The sequence below is a fragment of the Macaca mulatta genome, chromosome 5 (assembly GCF_049350105.2).
Source record: "Macaca mulatta isolate MMU2019108-1 chromosome 5, T2T-MMU8v2.0, whole genome shotgun sequence".
Classification (NCBI taxonomy): domain Eukaryota; kingdom Metazoa; phylum Chordata; class Mammalia; order Primates; family Cercopithecidae; genus Macaca; species Macaca mulatta.
The window spans coordinates 16,626,391-16,641,174 of NC_133410.1; the positions used below are offsets into that span (position 1 = coordinate 16,626,391).

A 14,784-nucleotide genomic window follows, 5' to 3' on the forward strand; every position below is an offset into this window, starting at 1 on the left:
TATTCTTTTGAAACACAGAAAAAAAGTCATTTTCAGGAGATCACATTGCTAACTCCATAATAGCTGTTACAATATCATTACCATTGTTCTTCAGGGCTCCCACTGCCTTTGCTCCCAACACATTTGCTTGTGACATGACCAATACTACGTCCTTAACTTCCACACCTGTATCATCAACCTGTTCCTCTCCGGTCTCCTCTTGTACAGTTGGAGTCTATGTGTTTTCTTGAATGCTCGAGACAGCTCACGCTGTGTCTCGGCAGGTGCTAACCATGCTTGTTAAGATAAATCCTGGCTGGGCGCGGTGGCTCAAGCCTGTAATCCCAGCACTTTGGGAGGCCGAGACGGGTGGATCACAAGGTCAGGAGATCGAGACCATCCTGGCTAACACAGTGAAACCCCGTCTCTACTAAAAAATACAAAAAACTAGCTGGGCGAGGTGGCAGGCACCTGTAGTCCCAGCTACTCGAGAGGCTAAAGCAGGAGAATAGCGTAAACCCAGGAGGTGGAGCTTGCAGTGAGATGCGGCCACTGCACTCCAGCCTGGGCGACAGAGCGAGACTCCATCTCAAAAAAAAAAAAAAAAAGATAAATCCTTGATCTTGGCTTCCCCAAAAACTACGTAGGTATCTGAAGCAGGGTTCTTGTAGACATCTGGTTTTGTGATGACAAAGAAGATATTCTTAGATTTCCAGTAGTGACTGGAGTAACCCCTGTAATCTACGGAAGACCGAGTTTGGACATAGCCTTACGTGCCTTCTTTTCACTCTAACTCTGTTTTGCTTTACTGATTGACACTCATTGATTTCAGCTACTGCTGCCAGTTGGGCTGTTTGTGTGGTGTCTCTGTGGAATCCCGATCCTCGAGCTCTGGTACTGATTTATCACCGTCAGGTTCTGTTCCAGACCTGGTCTCCACCTGGGGCTGTGGCAACTCCTGCTCTGTAGTAGGAATGGTTTCTGTGGCTTCACCAGGCATTTAGTGAAGGGAACATGAGACCAGGATGGTGGCAGAAAGACAGCCAGCAAGAAGGCAACAGTTTATTTTTCAAAAACTAAATGGGGCTGGGTGCGGTGGCTCACACCTGTAATCTCAGCACTTTGGGAGGCCCAGGCGGGTGGATCACTTCAGGGCAGGAGTTCAAGACCAGCCTGGCCAACATGGTGAAATTCCGTGTCTCCTAAAAATACAAAAATTAGCTGGCTGTGGTGGCATGCACCTGTAATCCCAGTTACTCAGGAGGCTGAGGCAGGATAATTGCTTGAGGCTAGGGGGCGGATGTTGCAGTGAGCCAAGATTGAGCCACTGCACTCCAGCCTGGGCGACAGAGCAAGACAAGAAAGAGAGAAAGAGAGAGAGAAAGAGAGAGAGAAAGAGAGAGAGAAAGAGAGAAAGAAAGAGAGAAAGAGAGAAAGAGAGAAAGAGAGAAAGAGAGAAAGAGAGAAAGAAAGAAAGAAAGAAAGAAAGAAAGAAAGAAAGAAAGGAAGGAAGGAAGGAAGGAAGGAAGGAAGGAAGGAAGGAAGGAAGGAAGAAAGAAAGAAAGAAAGGAAGGAAGGAAAGGAAAAGAAAGAAACTAAATGTACAAATGTACATCACATGACCCAGCATTTATACTCCTGGGCATTTATCCCAGAAAAATGAAAACTTATTTCCACATGAAAGCTTGTACACAAATGTCGTAGCAGCTTTATTGGGAATTACCAAAAACTGGAAGCAACCAAAATGTCCTTCAATAGGTGAATGACAGAAAAATAAAACAAAACAAAACTGTGATGCATCCATTCCATGGAATAATACTCTGCAATAAAAAGGAGTGAACTACTGGTATACATGACAGCTTGAATGGATCTCAAGAGCAAATGCTGGGTGACAAAGTCAATCTCAAAAGTTCACTACATCCCAGCTACTTGGGAGGCTGAGGCAGGAGAATCAATTGAACCTGGGAGATGGAGGTTGCAGTGAGTCGAGATCACACCACTGCACACCAGCCTGGGCAATAGTGCAAGATTCCAACAAGTTCACATACGTTATGATTCCACTTATATAGCATTCTAGAGATAATACAATTATAGAGCTAGAGAACAAATTTGAGGTTGCCAAGGGTTAGGGATATGAGGCAGTAAGTGTGACTACAAAGGGGTAGCTCAAGAAGGATCTTTGTGGTGATGGAATAGGTTGGTATCTTGACACCAGTGGTGATTACAAAAATCTACACAAATGATAAAAGAACATTTAACTGTATGACCACCTTAGACCAATGCACCTTCCCTGGTTTTGATATTACACTAATTAGCTAGACGTAGAAGTAACCACTGGGGAAAACCAGTGAAGAGTAAGTGGAATCTCTCTGTACTTTCTTTCCAACCTTCTGTAAATCAGTAATTTTTTTTTTTTTTTGAGACAGAGTCTTGCTCTGTTGCCCAGGCTGGAGTGCAGCGGCGTGATCTTGGCTCACTGCAACCTCTGCCTCCCAGGTTCAAGAGATTCTCCTGCCTCAGCCTCCTGAGTAGCTGAGATTACAGGCGCACACCACCACATCTGGCTAAGTTTTGTATTTTTAGTAGAGACGGGGTTTCACCATGTTGGTTAGGCTGGTCTTGAACTACTGACCTCGTGATCCTCCCACCGCACCCAGCCACCAATAATTTTTTGGAAATTAAAAAAAAAAAGTTTTAAAAAGTAAGCATATCGCTGTGCACCAAACAAAAACACATCACCTGGTCGGGTACAGAGGCTCATGCCTGTAATCCCAGCACTTTGGGAAGTCGAGACGAGTGGTTTACTTGAGGTCAGGAGTTCGAGACCAGCCGGGCCAACGTGGTGAAACCTCGTCTCTGCTGAAAAAAAAAAAAATTAGCTGGGCATGGTGGCATATGCCTGTAATCCCAGCTAATCGGGAGCCTGAGGAGAATCGCTTGAACCCAGGAGACGGAGGTTGCTGTGAGCTGAGGTCGCGCCACTGCACTGCAGCCTGGGCAATAGAGTGAGACCCTGTCTCAAAACAAAAACCAAAGCGAAACAGTAACAAAACACATCACCTTCCCTAGACTGCACATTCTACTCTAGCTATATGCTAATGCTTCCAAAATTGGCATCACTAGCCAGCATGACTCACCTGCTCTCCAGACCCATATACCCAGTTGCCTATTGCATCTTTCCACTGGGATATCCTTGGGTTCCTCAGACTCAATTTGTGCAAAATGGAGCTGTTTTCCTTGCTGCCTCCTTCATTACCCTCACTATAGTTGCTTCTCCTCCTGGGTCTTCATTCTCAGTTGAAAGCAGGATACCCACCTTGTTGCTTAAACTAGAAGTTTAGGAGTCATCTCTAAATTTCCCCTTTCCCTCACTTCAGATGCAGTCCATCATGAAGTCATCTTGATCCTACCCTCCAAGCAGCATGGCAATTTTCCACCTCTCTCTCTGCTTCAGCCCCATATAGGACAAGCCACCATCAGCTCTATCCTGTGGCCCACAAAAGCATTCAACCACTGGACCCTGCTCACCTGTCCAGCTCCATCTTCCCTTCACTATCTATACTGCAGCCACATCCACCTTCTTCCAGTTCTGTGAAAGACCAGCCACCTTCTTCTGCCCTTCCTCAAGCCCTTCACTCACCTTCTCTCCTCACCTGTATCAGTCTTGCTTGTCATTCAGGTTGCTGCTTTAGTGTTAATTTTTATGGGAGAACCTTCCTGACTCATGAATTAGGTAAGAGCCTTCTGCTCTGTGCTCTTGGAGCCCCGTGAACTCCTCTCTCACATGCTGTGCTCAGCTCACGCTGCTGAATTGTCTTTCTTCCTTGCTGCACCATGTGCTGAGTAAAGGCGGAGACTGCGTCCCTTGTTTATCTTATACCCCTGTGTGCCTATCTCATTACCTGCCATATAGTAGGTCCTCATTGTATTTATTGTGAAGGAGCGAAGCAAATAGATCAATGCTGGGGCTCATGAGTTAGTGAAGGAATTAAGCAAATAGATAAAATGCTGGGCTCAGGAGTAAGTGAAGGAATGAAGTGAATGGATCAACGCTGGGGCCCTTGTACCTCAGGACACTCTTGCTCGTCTTGCTCACCTGCTGTATCCCCAACTGTCTAGAGCACTGCCTGAAACAAAGCAGGCATTCAATAAATATTTGCTGAATAAATGAACGGACACACATGCCGAAATTCCATCCCAGTAATCTGAGGAGGAATACATTATGCAGTCTGTGATACAGTTACACTGAGAGCATCCTCTTAATTCTTAATTGACAAAGCAATCCTGAGACCAGATTACACAGGAAGGAAGAAAACATAAACAGAAACACGAAATAATATCTCAGGTCTTTACCCATGTTTTATTTACCTTCCCCCAGGTAAATGCACTTTTTCGCAACTTATTAGAAGACTAGATTTTCTTTCTAAAGGGGTTGAATCAGAGATACTCCAGATTTGGGGGGCCCAGACCCAGGTCAGGGAGGGGGAGACACCTAACAGAAAATAGGGACATGAAGTGAAAAGCTACAGACTGGATTATCTGACCCCAGATATATTTCTCCTGATTTGCTCCCAAAAAAACTAGCAGTCAGGCTATTAAGACAGATGGGCAATTGAAGGATCCCCTTTAGGGGAAAGCGGAAGCCCAAGAGAAAAGGCTTGTAGAGTTTGACATTTGGTGATGTCCCAATGAAATGATGGAGTCCCACCTAATCACGCCAAGGTAATACCTAAAGAAACCCCAATTATCAGGTCCTTCCCATGAGCACGAAGAGGTTCATTTGGCCTTTCAGTCCTCACTTTTTGTTTGTCTGCTTTTTTGTTTTTTGATACTTTCAATTTTTATTTTAGATTTGGGGGCACAGGTGCAGGTTTTTACATGGGTATATTGAATGATGCTGAGGTTTGGGGTACAATTGATCCCATCACCTGGCAAGCTATTAAGTGAACGTAGTACTAACATAGTTACTTTTTCAACCCTTCCCCCCTCCCCACCCCCAGTCCCCCACTTATTCAACAGTCAAAGATCACCAGGCATTGGAAGAAATCCTGCCAACATCAAAGTGAGAGACCAAAACAAACAAAGAAGAAATCAGAAGTCAGAACAAACAGGGCCAATTCAGAGAGCAGTAAAAAAAATCTTCAGATAAAGTGTAATTAATATCCACGGAAAGACAATAGCAAGTATTGCATCGATGAGAAAAGCAAGCTCTGGGAAATGAAAATATTTCGTACCAGAAATAAGAAGTTCATAAACAAAAAGACAAAGAGATGAGAAATAGATCAATGTTTTTTTTTTAAAAAAACCATATGTTAAACAGATGTTCATGGCTCACACCTGTAATCCCAGCACTTTAGGAGACCGAGGCAGGTGGATCTATTAAGGTCAGGAGTTCTAGACCAGCCTGACCAACATGGTGAAACACCATTTCTACTAAAATACAAAATTTAGCTGGGCATGGTGGTGGGTGCCTGTAATCTCAGCTACTCAGGAGGCTGAGGCAGGAGAATCACTTGAACCCAGGAGGTAGAGGTTGCAGTGAGCCGAGATTATGCCACTACACTCCAGCCTGGGCAACAGAGCGAGACTCCTTCTTAAAAACAAATAATAAATGGATACAAATAACAACAACAAAAAAAGATGTTCAGTCTTTATTTGTGCTTAGTAGATACCTAATATATAGTAGTAGCTGTTATCATCTCACTCAGGAGATAAATTTGCCAATGATCTTTGCACATGAGGTTCCTTCCTTTTTCTTTTCTTTTCTTTTTTTCTTTTGAGAGACAAGGTCTCACTCTATCACCCATGCTGGAGTGCGGTAGTATAGTCATGGCTCAGTGCAGCCTAGATCTCCTGGGCTCAAGGGATCCTCCCATCTCAACCTCCTGAGTAGCCGGATCTACAGGCACACACCACCATACCTGGATAATTTTTTTGTTTTTATTTTTGTAGAGACGGGGGCCTCACTATGTTTCCCAGGCTGGTCTCAAACTCTTGGATTCAAGCAACCCTCCTTCCTAGGCCTCCTGAAGTGCTGGAATTACAGGTGTGAGCCACCACACTCAGCCTGAGATTCCTTCTAATTGAAATACATCTTCGAGGACTGTTTTATTAAAACAGATTTCAAAGTTTCACATATATTAGTTTAAAACATTAAACTTCGATTTGTACATAGCCATGAGTTTATTCAGCATTTGTAATATACAGTGCAATCGTATTGATTTAAACAACATTAACAAATGCTGGTATTTGTTACTGGCAACAAATTAGATTAGAAAGTGGCATTAAAACAAGGATGAGGGGAAAATATGCAATAGATGCTCCTTGGCCAGTGATGATGAAGGGATGTTCAACAGGTTGGCCTCCGATGCATGTAAGTAAGAAGGTCAAAATACACATTGACTCAGCATTGGCTCAGATTTCAACCCCTCCTGAAAAGTCTTAAAGGGGTATTAAGATAAGCTAGTGTGAAAAAGAACACATGGGTACTAGAAGGCCAAAAACACACTGGGGCCTACTTCAGGATGAAGGATGGGAGGAGGGAGAGGATCAGAAAAAATACATATGCTTATTCCCCAGGTGACAAAAATTATCTGTACACCAAACCCATGTGTCACACAGTTTACCTATGTAACAAACCTGCACATGTACCCCGAACCTAAAAGTTTAAAAAATAATAATAAGCTAGCTTTAACATCTAAATATTGTACCAAGTACAGGTCATATTTAGGAGTTAAGTTTCTAAAAAGTCCAGAATATTTCTTTCCAGCTCTATACTTATCTAAAAAGACCAAACACACTAAACCAAAGATGAAACTCAAATTTTTTAAAAAACTGATTTTCCTCATATGGAATAGGAACAAAAAAAATAATTTAAAAAGTTAAATAATTATTGAGTTTCTTTTCACTTACAAGTCCATTCTACCGATAGTAAAATAATAAAATTAATCCTCACATTTAACTTAAAAAATTCACAAAACTAAATGAATTCATCAAACAGGAAATCAGGCACATGTGCTTTACAGATAGTTTAATTGTCCAGGAATTGAAGTGTCCTCTACTTCCTCCACAGATAGTTCTATTACCTGATCACTGCTCTGCTGGAGAACAAATCAGTTGCCTTCACAGCCCCCCAAATTGATCCAAATTCTAACACTCAACTTGCTTTGGATAGAGTTTAGAATTTCTCCCCCTGGGGAAAAGAACTAATACTCTAGTGCAAGACTGAAATTCAAAATATAGGCAGTTATTAGAAAACAAACATGATTAGGTAATTGTATTTGCTTATGTTGCTTTTCCGTTGACTAACGGGTTAGAGCTAAAGAAACCCTCCATTTGTTTCAGTGAAATCTATTATTCACTGATTAAACATACATTGAAGCAGACACTGTACTTGGCTCTGCACTGGATCTTAGCTAAAAGGCCGAGAAGCAATTGTATTTGCCTCTAATAATAACATGATGAAAACAGAGTAAGACCGCCAAGTAGTTGATGGTCAAGCCGCTTTAATGTAGGCATAGGCAGAGCCTCATGTTGTTCAGTAGCTTTATTTAAATACAAAAGATAAAAAAGAATGTGAACAATAGTTCTTTCTGAGCCTTGCTATAAAGTGGTGTGGAAAAGTCCAGTGAGTAATCCCTACTACTCATGACAAGTGCAAAGTTCTATTTGCTGCTTTAATGTCAACACAATTTTTTCTGAGATTTCTGGAAGTTCTGTAACTTAAGGGTTAAAGGTACAGACCCTAGGGCTCAACAGGCCAAGGTCCAAATCCCTGCTCGGAGAACTGTAGCTTGGCCTTGGGGAAGATACTTTGTACCTGTGAACCTCACTGATTTATGAAGGTTAGAGTTGGCAACATGTGACAGCCAGCCCAAATCAACAGTAACTGAAATGCACCATGACTTACACATTCGCATTAAAGAAGTGTGGGCTTGCTGTCCAGGACTTGTATAGAATGTCCATGAAGCCACTATGGACCCAGGCTCCCTCCCCTGTCTACTCCACCATCCCTAGGGTGTGGCTTTGTCTTCACAGGCCAAGATAGCTCCGGAAGCTCCATTCACAGCATCTACATTCTACTGCATCTGCATTCTACAGGTGGCAGGATGATGGAAAGGCCTGAAACATTGGTTTCTGACCCCTTCCTTATAGTAAAATGCCAGGTACTAAATGAAAACCTTTTCAGTCATTCATTCAACAAATATTTGTTGAGCACCTACTATGTGCCAGTGGCAATAGCAGGCACTAGAAATACAATGGTGAATAAGATAGACATGGTTCCTGTCCTCATGGGCCACAGGGTATTGGAAGGGCCATAAGAATGATTTAATTGGCATGGCAATAAGCCCTGTGAAAGAAAAAAGAGTATGAGAGGTTAAAAATCATAGACACAGAGGACCTGATCTAGGTGCAGGCATCAAGAAAATGTTTCTTTGGGGAACTAAATTTGTGCCTTGACCTGTGAGATGACTAGTAATTACTACATGGGCAGAAATTGCTTGTTGCCTAGACAATATCCACATATACTCTCTCTCTCTCTCTCTCCTCCCACCACTCTCCCTGACATCCCAGACAAAGTCTTACTCTTGTTGCCCATGCTGGAGTGCAGTGGTACAACCATAGCTCACTGCATCCTTGAACTCCTGGGCTCAAGCGATCCTCCCACCTCGGCCTCTCAATGTGCTGGGATTACAAGCATGAGCCACTGCACCTAGCTGAGACTTTCTCTCTTTTCTAGTTTTAGAACCCAGATTTTATTCAGGATAGCAGCCCTCCTTCCAGACAGGGATGGCCAGTGGAATGTAGGCGGAAGTTGTTGAAAAGCGTTCTTGAAAGGGCATGACTCAACTGGGTGGGTGCCATTGGTCTTTCCCCTTCCTCCTGCCTAGCTGACACGGCAGCAACCACAGACCTTGAGGATGGAAACTATGCACCGAATGTTGGGGAAGGCAGCCTCATTCACACAGCCCTTTGACCCCCTCCTTAGCCACATAAAAACGAGCCTGGGACCAGCACAGTGGCTCACGCCTGTAATCCTAGCACTTTGGGAAGTCGAGGCGGGCGGATCACCTGAGGTCAGGGGTTTGGGACCAGCTTGGCCAACATGGCAAAGTCTCATCTCTACTAAAAATACAAAAATTAGCCAAGTATGGTGGCGCATGTCTGTAATCGCAGCTACTCAGGAGGCTGAGGCCGGAGAATCACCTGAACTCAGGAGGTGGAGGTTTCAGTGAGCCAAGATTGTGCCACTGTGCTCCAGCCTGGGCGACAGAGCAAGACTCTGTGTTTCAAAAAAAAAAAAAAAAAAAAAAAGGGCCTGGAACATTTCCTAAGAGATAAAAGAGAAGACAAAGAGCCTGGCCGGGCGTGGTGGCTCATGCCTGTAATCACAGCACTTTGGGAGGCCAAGGCAGGCGTATCATCTGAGGTCAGGAGTCCGAGACCAGCCTGACCAACATGGAGAAATGCCATCTCTACTAAAAATACAAAGTAAGCCGGGTGTGGTGGTGCATGCCTGTAATCACAGGAACTCGGGAGGCTGCGGCAGGAGAATCGCTGGAACCCGGGAGGGGGAGGTTGTGGTGAGCCAAGACCGCACCATTTCACTCCAGCCTATGCAAGAAGAGCGAAACTCGTCTCAACAAAAACAGAGACAAAGAGCCCACACAGCCTGGGCCCTGCTTATCACCTTGTGCGGGAATGTCTTTCCCCGTTTCAGGCTCAATGTGTGCTCCTTTGTCCTGTTTAAGCAGGTGCGTTAATGGCCCTCAGGGATGCCTCTGGCTATCAGTATTTTAGACCCCACAGGGGCAGGGAGGAGACAGGGTCCTTCTGCTGCTGCATGAAACAGGTGTGGGGGGTGTGTCTGCTGCGAGGGGACTCATGGTCATGGGGGACCAGCATGCACTATTGAAGCTAATTTTGCTGTCTCTTCTCTGTGTGAGTAAAGCACTGTTCCATTCAGGGTTCAACTGTGTTGTGCTTCCGTTGGTGACTCAGACACCAGAATGCAGTGGGCGGAAGGGCTGGGTCTTCTGTTCCTGATAATAGGCAACAGATGTCACTTGCTTGACAGTTTGGCTCAGTGAGCAAGTCTCTATGAGACGCATCATGATGGGGTAGAAATGCAAGGGCTTGTCAGCCACATTGCCCCAGGGTGTTGCAGACTCTCTAGGGTGTAGAGGGGCAGGGGAGGCTGGCCTCCCTCTGATCACGGGGTGATATTCCCATGGTGTCCCAGGGGCCACAGACAATGTCAGACGGAAGTGGGAGGAGCCCCTAGTGCAGAGAGTTTCACCTATCCCAGTCACTTGCTGGCCTCAAATAAGATCTGTTTGCACTCAACACAGAACCACCAATGGCACTGCTGAAAACAGAACTGTGGAAATGAGGTCCTTCTCTGAGAATGAAACACAAAAATGGAAGGACAAATATGGACGAATGCCAGGGAAGTCTCACGCAGCCTGGCTGGCACATCTGTTCGATAAAGGGACAATATAGATGCAAATGTCTCAGGACAAATGGCACAGTTAAGGATGAGGCCAGTTGAAACAGGGTCCTTTGCAGCAGTAGCCTTGGAAGTTGTTTAATAAACCATGGACCAGACACTGCCTTTGCAGCCTTTGGAGCCTGCTGGCCCCACAGAACTGCTGGTGACCCCAAAATCCACACATGCCAATTGGAATCTGTGGCAGCAGGAAACTGCCACTAGAGGACACCAGCCTCTCCAATCTTTGACATATAATTGCCTGAGGCAGCCACCAGATACACCCCTTTCAAACAGCAGCTCCTTGCTTGCTATTGGGCACTGGTGGAGGCTGAGCATCCTATAGCCAGAGCGCTGCGTATGATGCTATGACCTAAACTGCCCATTCTCACTTTCGTGTTTATGAATCCTATCAATAAAATTGGATAGGCTCAATAGAGCTTAATCAGCAAATGGAAACGGAACATCCAAGATCAGGCCCAGCCAGGACCACAGGAACTAAAATCCTCCATGAACAAATAGCCAGTTAGCAAAAGAGACCCACTGTTAATGCTTTGCCCCTCCAGTGGTGACCTGGGGTCCAAGATTCAAAGATGTACCTGCCAATGGTATGACATGGTTTACTGATGAGTCTTCAAAACAAAGCAAATGGGGTGCCCTGGCTTGTGACTGCTACCATCTGGCTAGCAGATGGTCATCTTTTGACTTGACTGGATATGAATGTTCTCCCTAATGGGCCAAACTGTGTGCAGTGGTGATGACCACACAGGCCACACCTACCACTATACCTTGCTACTTTTCACTGACTCATGGGATGTTGCCAAGAGTCTAACATGTGATTGGGGAATGGCAGCTGAATGACTGGACTATTGAGAGATCCCCCATGTGGGGACAAGAACTATGGAAGCAGCTTGCTGACTGGGAAGGATGAATATATGTCACTCACGTGGATGCTCATAGAAAACGGCCTTTTGAGATGGATCATGAATGAAACTCTCACCGATCAAGCTTATGCCCTATGAGTGACAACTGCCTGCTTGATACATCAACCCACTAGACATGGAAGTCCACCACAGACACAAGAAGGGGCCAAGGCCTGAGGGATGATCCTGAAAGATGAGACTAAGGATGCAGTACAATCTTGTGATTCTTGCCAATGGGCCTAAATTGTTTCGAGAGGAAAATTAGGGCACATAAACTGAGTACTAGGACACACCTAAGTCTGGTAGGTTGACCTCATTGGACCCTTGACCCCTAGCCATGGGCCCCATTGGTGCCTCACTGCCACTGACACCTACTCAGGCTATGGTGTTGCCATTCCAGTCTGTCCTATGGATGCTATAGCTACCATAGGGGCCCTTGAAAAGAACTTATGTTTTTGGATACCCCAAGAGACCTCACTCTGACCAAGGAACCTCTTTCATTGTCCAAGCAATACAACAATGGGTGGATCATTTTTTTTTTTTTGAAACAGAGTTTCGCTCTTGTTGCCCAGGCTAGAGTGCAATGGCATGATCTTGGCTCACTACAACCTCCACCTCCCGGGTTAAAGCAATTCTCCTGTCTCAGCCTTCCAAGTAGCTGGGATTACAGGCGTGCACCACTGACTTCCATGGAATATGATGGACTTGCCACGCACCCTGTCATCCACAGGGACATGGAGCCATTGAACAATGGAACATCCCACTCACACAGTCACTGATGAAAGGACATGTGGCCTGCGAATGGTGTGGCACCCCTGTCTCACCAGGGCAATGTAGACAGTGAACACTCCATTTTAGCACAACAGAAACATGGCTCGAGGTGTTCAGTGTGTGCAGTGTGCGCATCAACGACCTTCAGACACACTCCCCAGCTCTCAGTGTTTCACACTCTGTGCTGGTGGGGTGAGTGTAGGTAGTCAGGGCAGGGGCGGGGTGTCAAAGGGTCATGCTGCTATAGCACAAGAGAGGTACATGGAGGCCAACTGCCCTGTGTCTGCTGCAGGGGGACCCATTGGCCATGGGGGACCAACACCCACTATTGAAGCTGCTTCCGCTCTGTCTCTTCTCTGTGTGAGTAAATCATTGTTCTGTCCCATTCTTGACTGCACTTGGACTTCTGCTCCTGATAATAGGTGTCAACCGTAAATAATGAGATTCAGAAACTGAATGCATATCAACTGGACAGGATAGCACTTACATATCTATAGACAAGAGTTGACTGCATCTCATAACTGTCTGCAATTTACAGAGTTGTGAAAAAGCTTCCATAGAATCTGAGTAAGATAACCCAAAGGAATTTCCTCAACAGTTTCTCTGGGCTGGGCAAGGTGGTGTGCACTTGTAATCCCAGTGCTTCGGAAGGCTGTTGTGGGAGGATCACTTCAGCCCAGGAGTTCGAGACCAGCCTGAGCAAGAGAGAGAGACCCCATCTCTACTAAAAGCAAACAAACAAACAAACAAAAGCCAGGCCTAGTGGCACAAGCCTGTAGTCTCACCTACTTGGGAGGCTCAGGTGGGAGGATCACTTGAGCCCAAGACTTCAAGTTTACAATGAGCTACAATCGTGCCACTGCACTCCAGCCTGGGCGATAGAGCCAGACCCTGTCTTTAAGAAAAGGGTTTCTCTGGATGATGCATTGGTTTTCACTAAGGCACCACTCTTCCCAGCACTGCTCAGTCTTTCTCCACCCTTGACTCCAGTGTCTATCAACCATAAATAGCTTTCACCACCCCACCCCACCAGCTTCTACAAAGACTATCTATTGACTCCAACATCCACAATAAACGTCTCTTCCTGCCTTTCAAGATTCCCTTTAATCCAGCATCACTCTCTTTGTATAACTACCTCTTATTCCAGGCAGGCCTGATCTCTCCACCCCCAAGCCAAGCCAGCACCCTCCCACACATTCTCCTGACTCAGATCTCCACCTCAATCATCTATAGCATTCTCATTCTGCTGGCTCCTTTCAAGCTTTCTCTTTGTTTTTGCTTCTATTATCTGAAAGCCACACATAGCACCTATCCTGTTCTTTAATTATAGATGCTACCTGCACTAGACCTTGATCATGAATTCATTCAAACATATTATGAGCACCCTGTATTGGTTCCAGGGACAGTCTAAATGCTAGATCTAGGTACTCGCTATGCAGAGATGAAAAAGGCATGGCTCCCTAGACGACTGGGGGGAAACAGACAATAAGAATGAAACCACCTTTGCAAATATTATAACTAAGAATATTATGACAGCAGGCCGGGAGCGGTGGCTCACGCCTATAATCCCAGCACTTTGTGAGGCCAAGGCAGGCGGATCACGAGGTCAGGATTTCGAGACCAGCCTGGCCAATATGGTGAAACCTCGCCTCTACTAAAAACACAAAAATTTGCCGGGCACAGTGGCTCACGTCTGTAATCCCAGCACTTTGGGAGGCTGAGGCGGATGGATCACCGGAGGTCAAGAGTTCAAGAGCGGCCTGGCCAAGATGGCCAAACACTGTCTCTACTAAAAATACAGAAATTAGCCAGGCGTGGTGTTGGGCGCCTGTAGTCCCAGCTACTCGAGAGGCTGAGGCAGGAGAATCTCTTGAACCCGGGAGGCTGGGGTTGCAGTGAGTCAAGATCGCGCCATTGCACTCCAGCCAGGGATACAGGAGGGAGACTCCGCCTCAAAAAAAAAAAAAAAAAGATTAGCTGGGCGTGGTGGCAGGCGCCGGTAATCCCAGCTACTCCGGAGGATGAGGCAGGAGAATCGTTTGAACTAGGGAGGTGGAGGCTGCAGTGAGCCGAGATAACTACATTGCACTCCAACCTGGGCGACAGAGTGAGACTCCGACTCAAAAAAACAAAACAAACAAAAAAAACGAAAACTCAGTAGGAGTGTCTTACTATTCAGCAACTTTGAGAACAAGCTCTGGCACTCAGTTCTTATTTCCCGGGAGTTGCCCAGCGCTCCGCCCACACCCGCTCTCAGAGCTCTCCTCGCCTCCGTCCCACCCATCGTGTGACGTCACCCTCTCGGTCCCGCCCCTCTACTTCGCGTTCGTCCCGGGACTGTAAACCGCGTCCGGAAGCCCCGCCTTTTCGCCCCCGCCCGCATGCGCACGCGCACACGAATGCGGGCGCACCCTTGAGTCCCCTCAACAGCCGCGGGTTGGTCCCAACAGTCCAGTCGGCCGGTGCTGCCCATCCGCCCCACCCCCTAGACGCAAGTCCGCTCGCCGGGCGCCCGAGCCCGTTCGCGCGCGCGCCGTCTGCACCCCGAAAGCCACGCCCCCAGGCGCGCGCCCGCCCACCGCTCTCCACGTGCTCGCTGGAGGGCGGCGCGAGGGGCTGAGC

General features: G+C 46.2%; 1 pseudogene; it reads right to left on the reverse strand.

Moving 5' to 3' along the window:
- Positions 1-568: 568 nt before the first annotated feature.
- LOC100427096 (nascent polypeptide-associated complex subunit alpha pseudogene) lies at positions 569-979 on the reverse strand (annotated as a pseudogene).
- Positions 980-14,784: the final 13,805 nt, after the last annotated feature.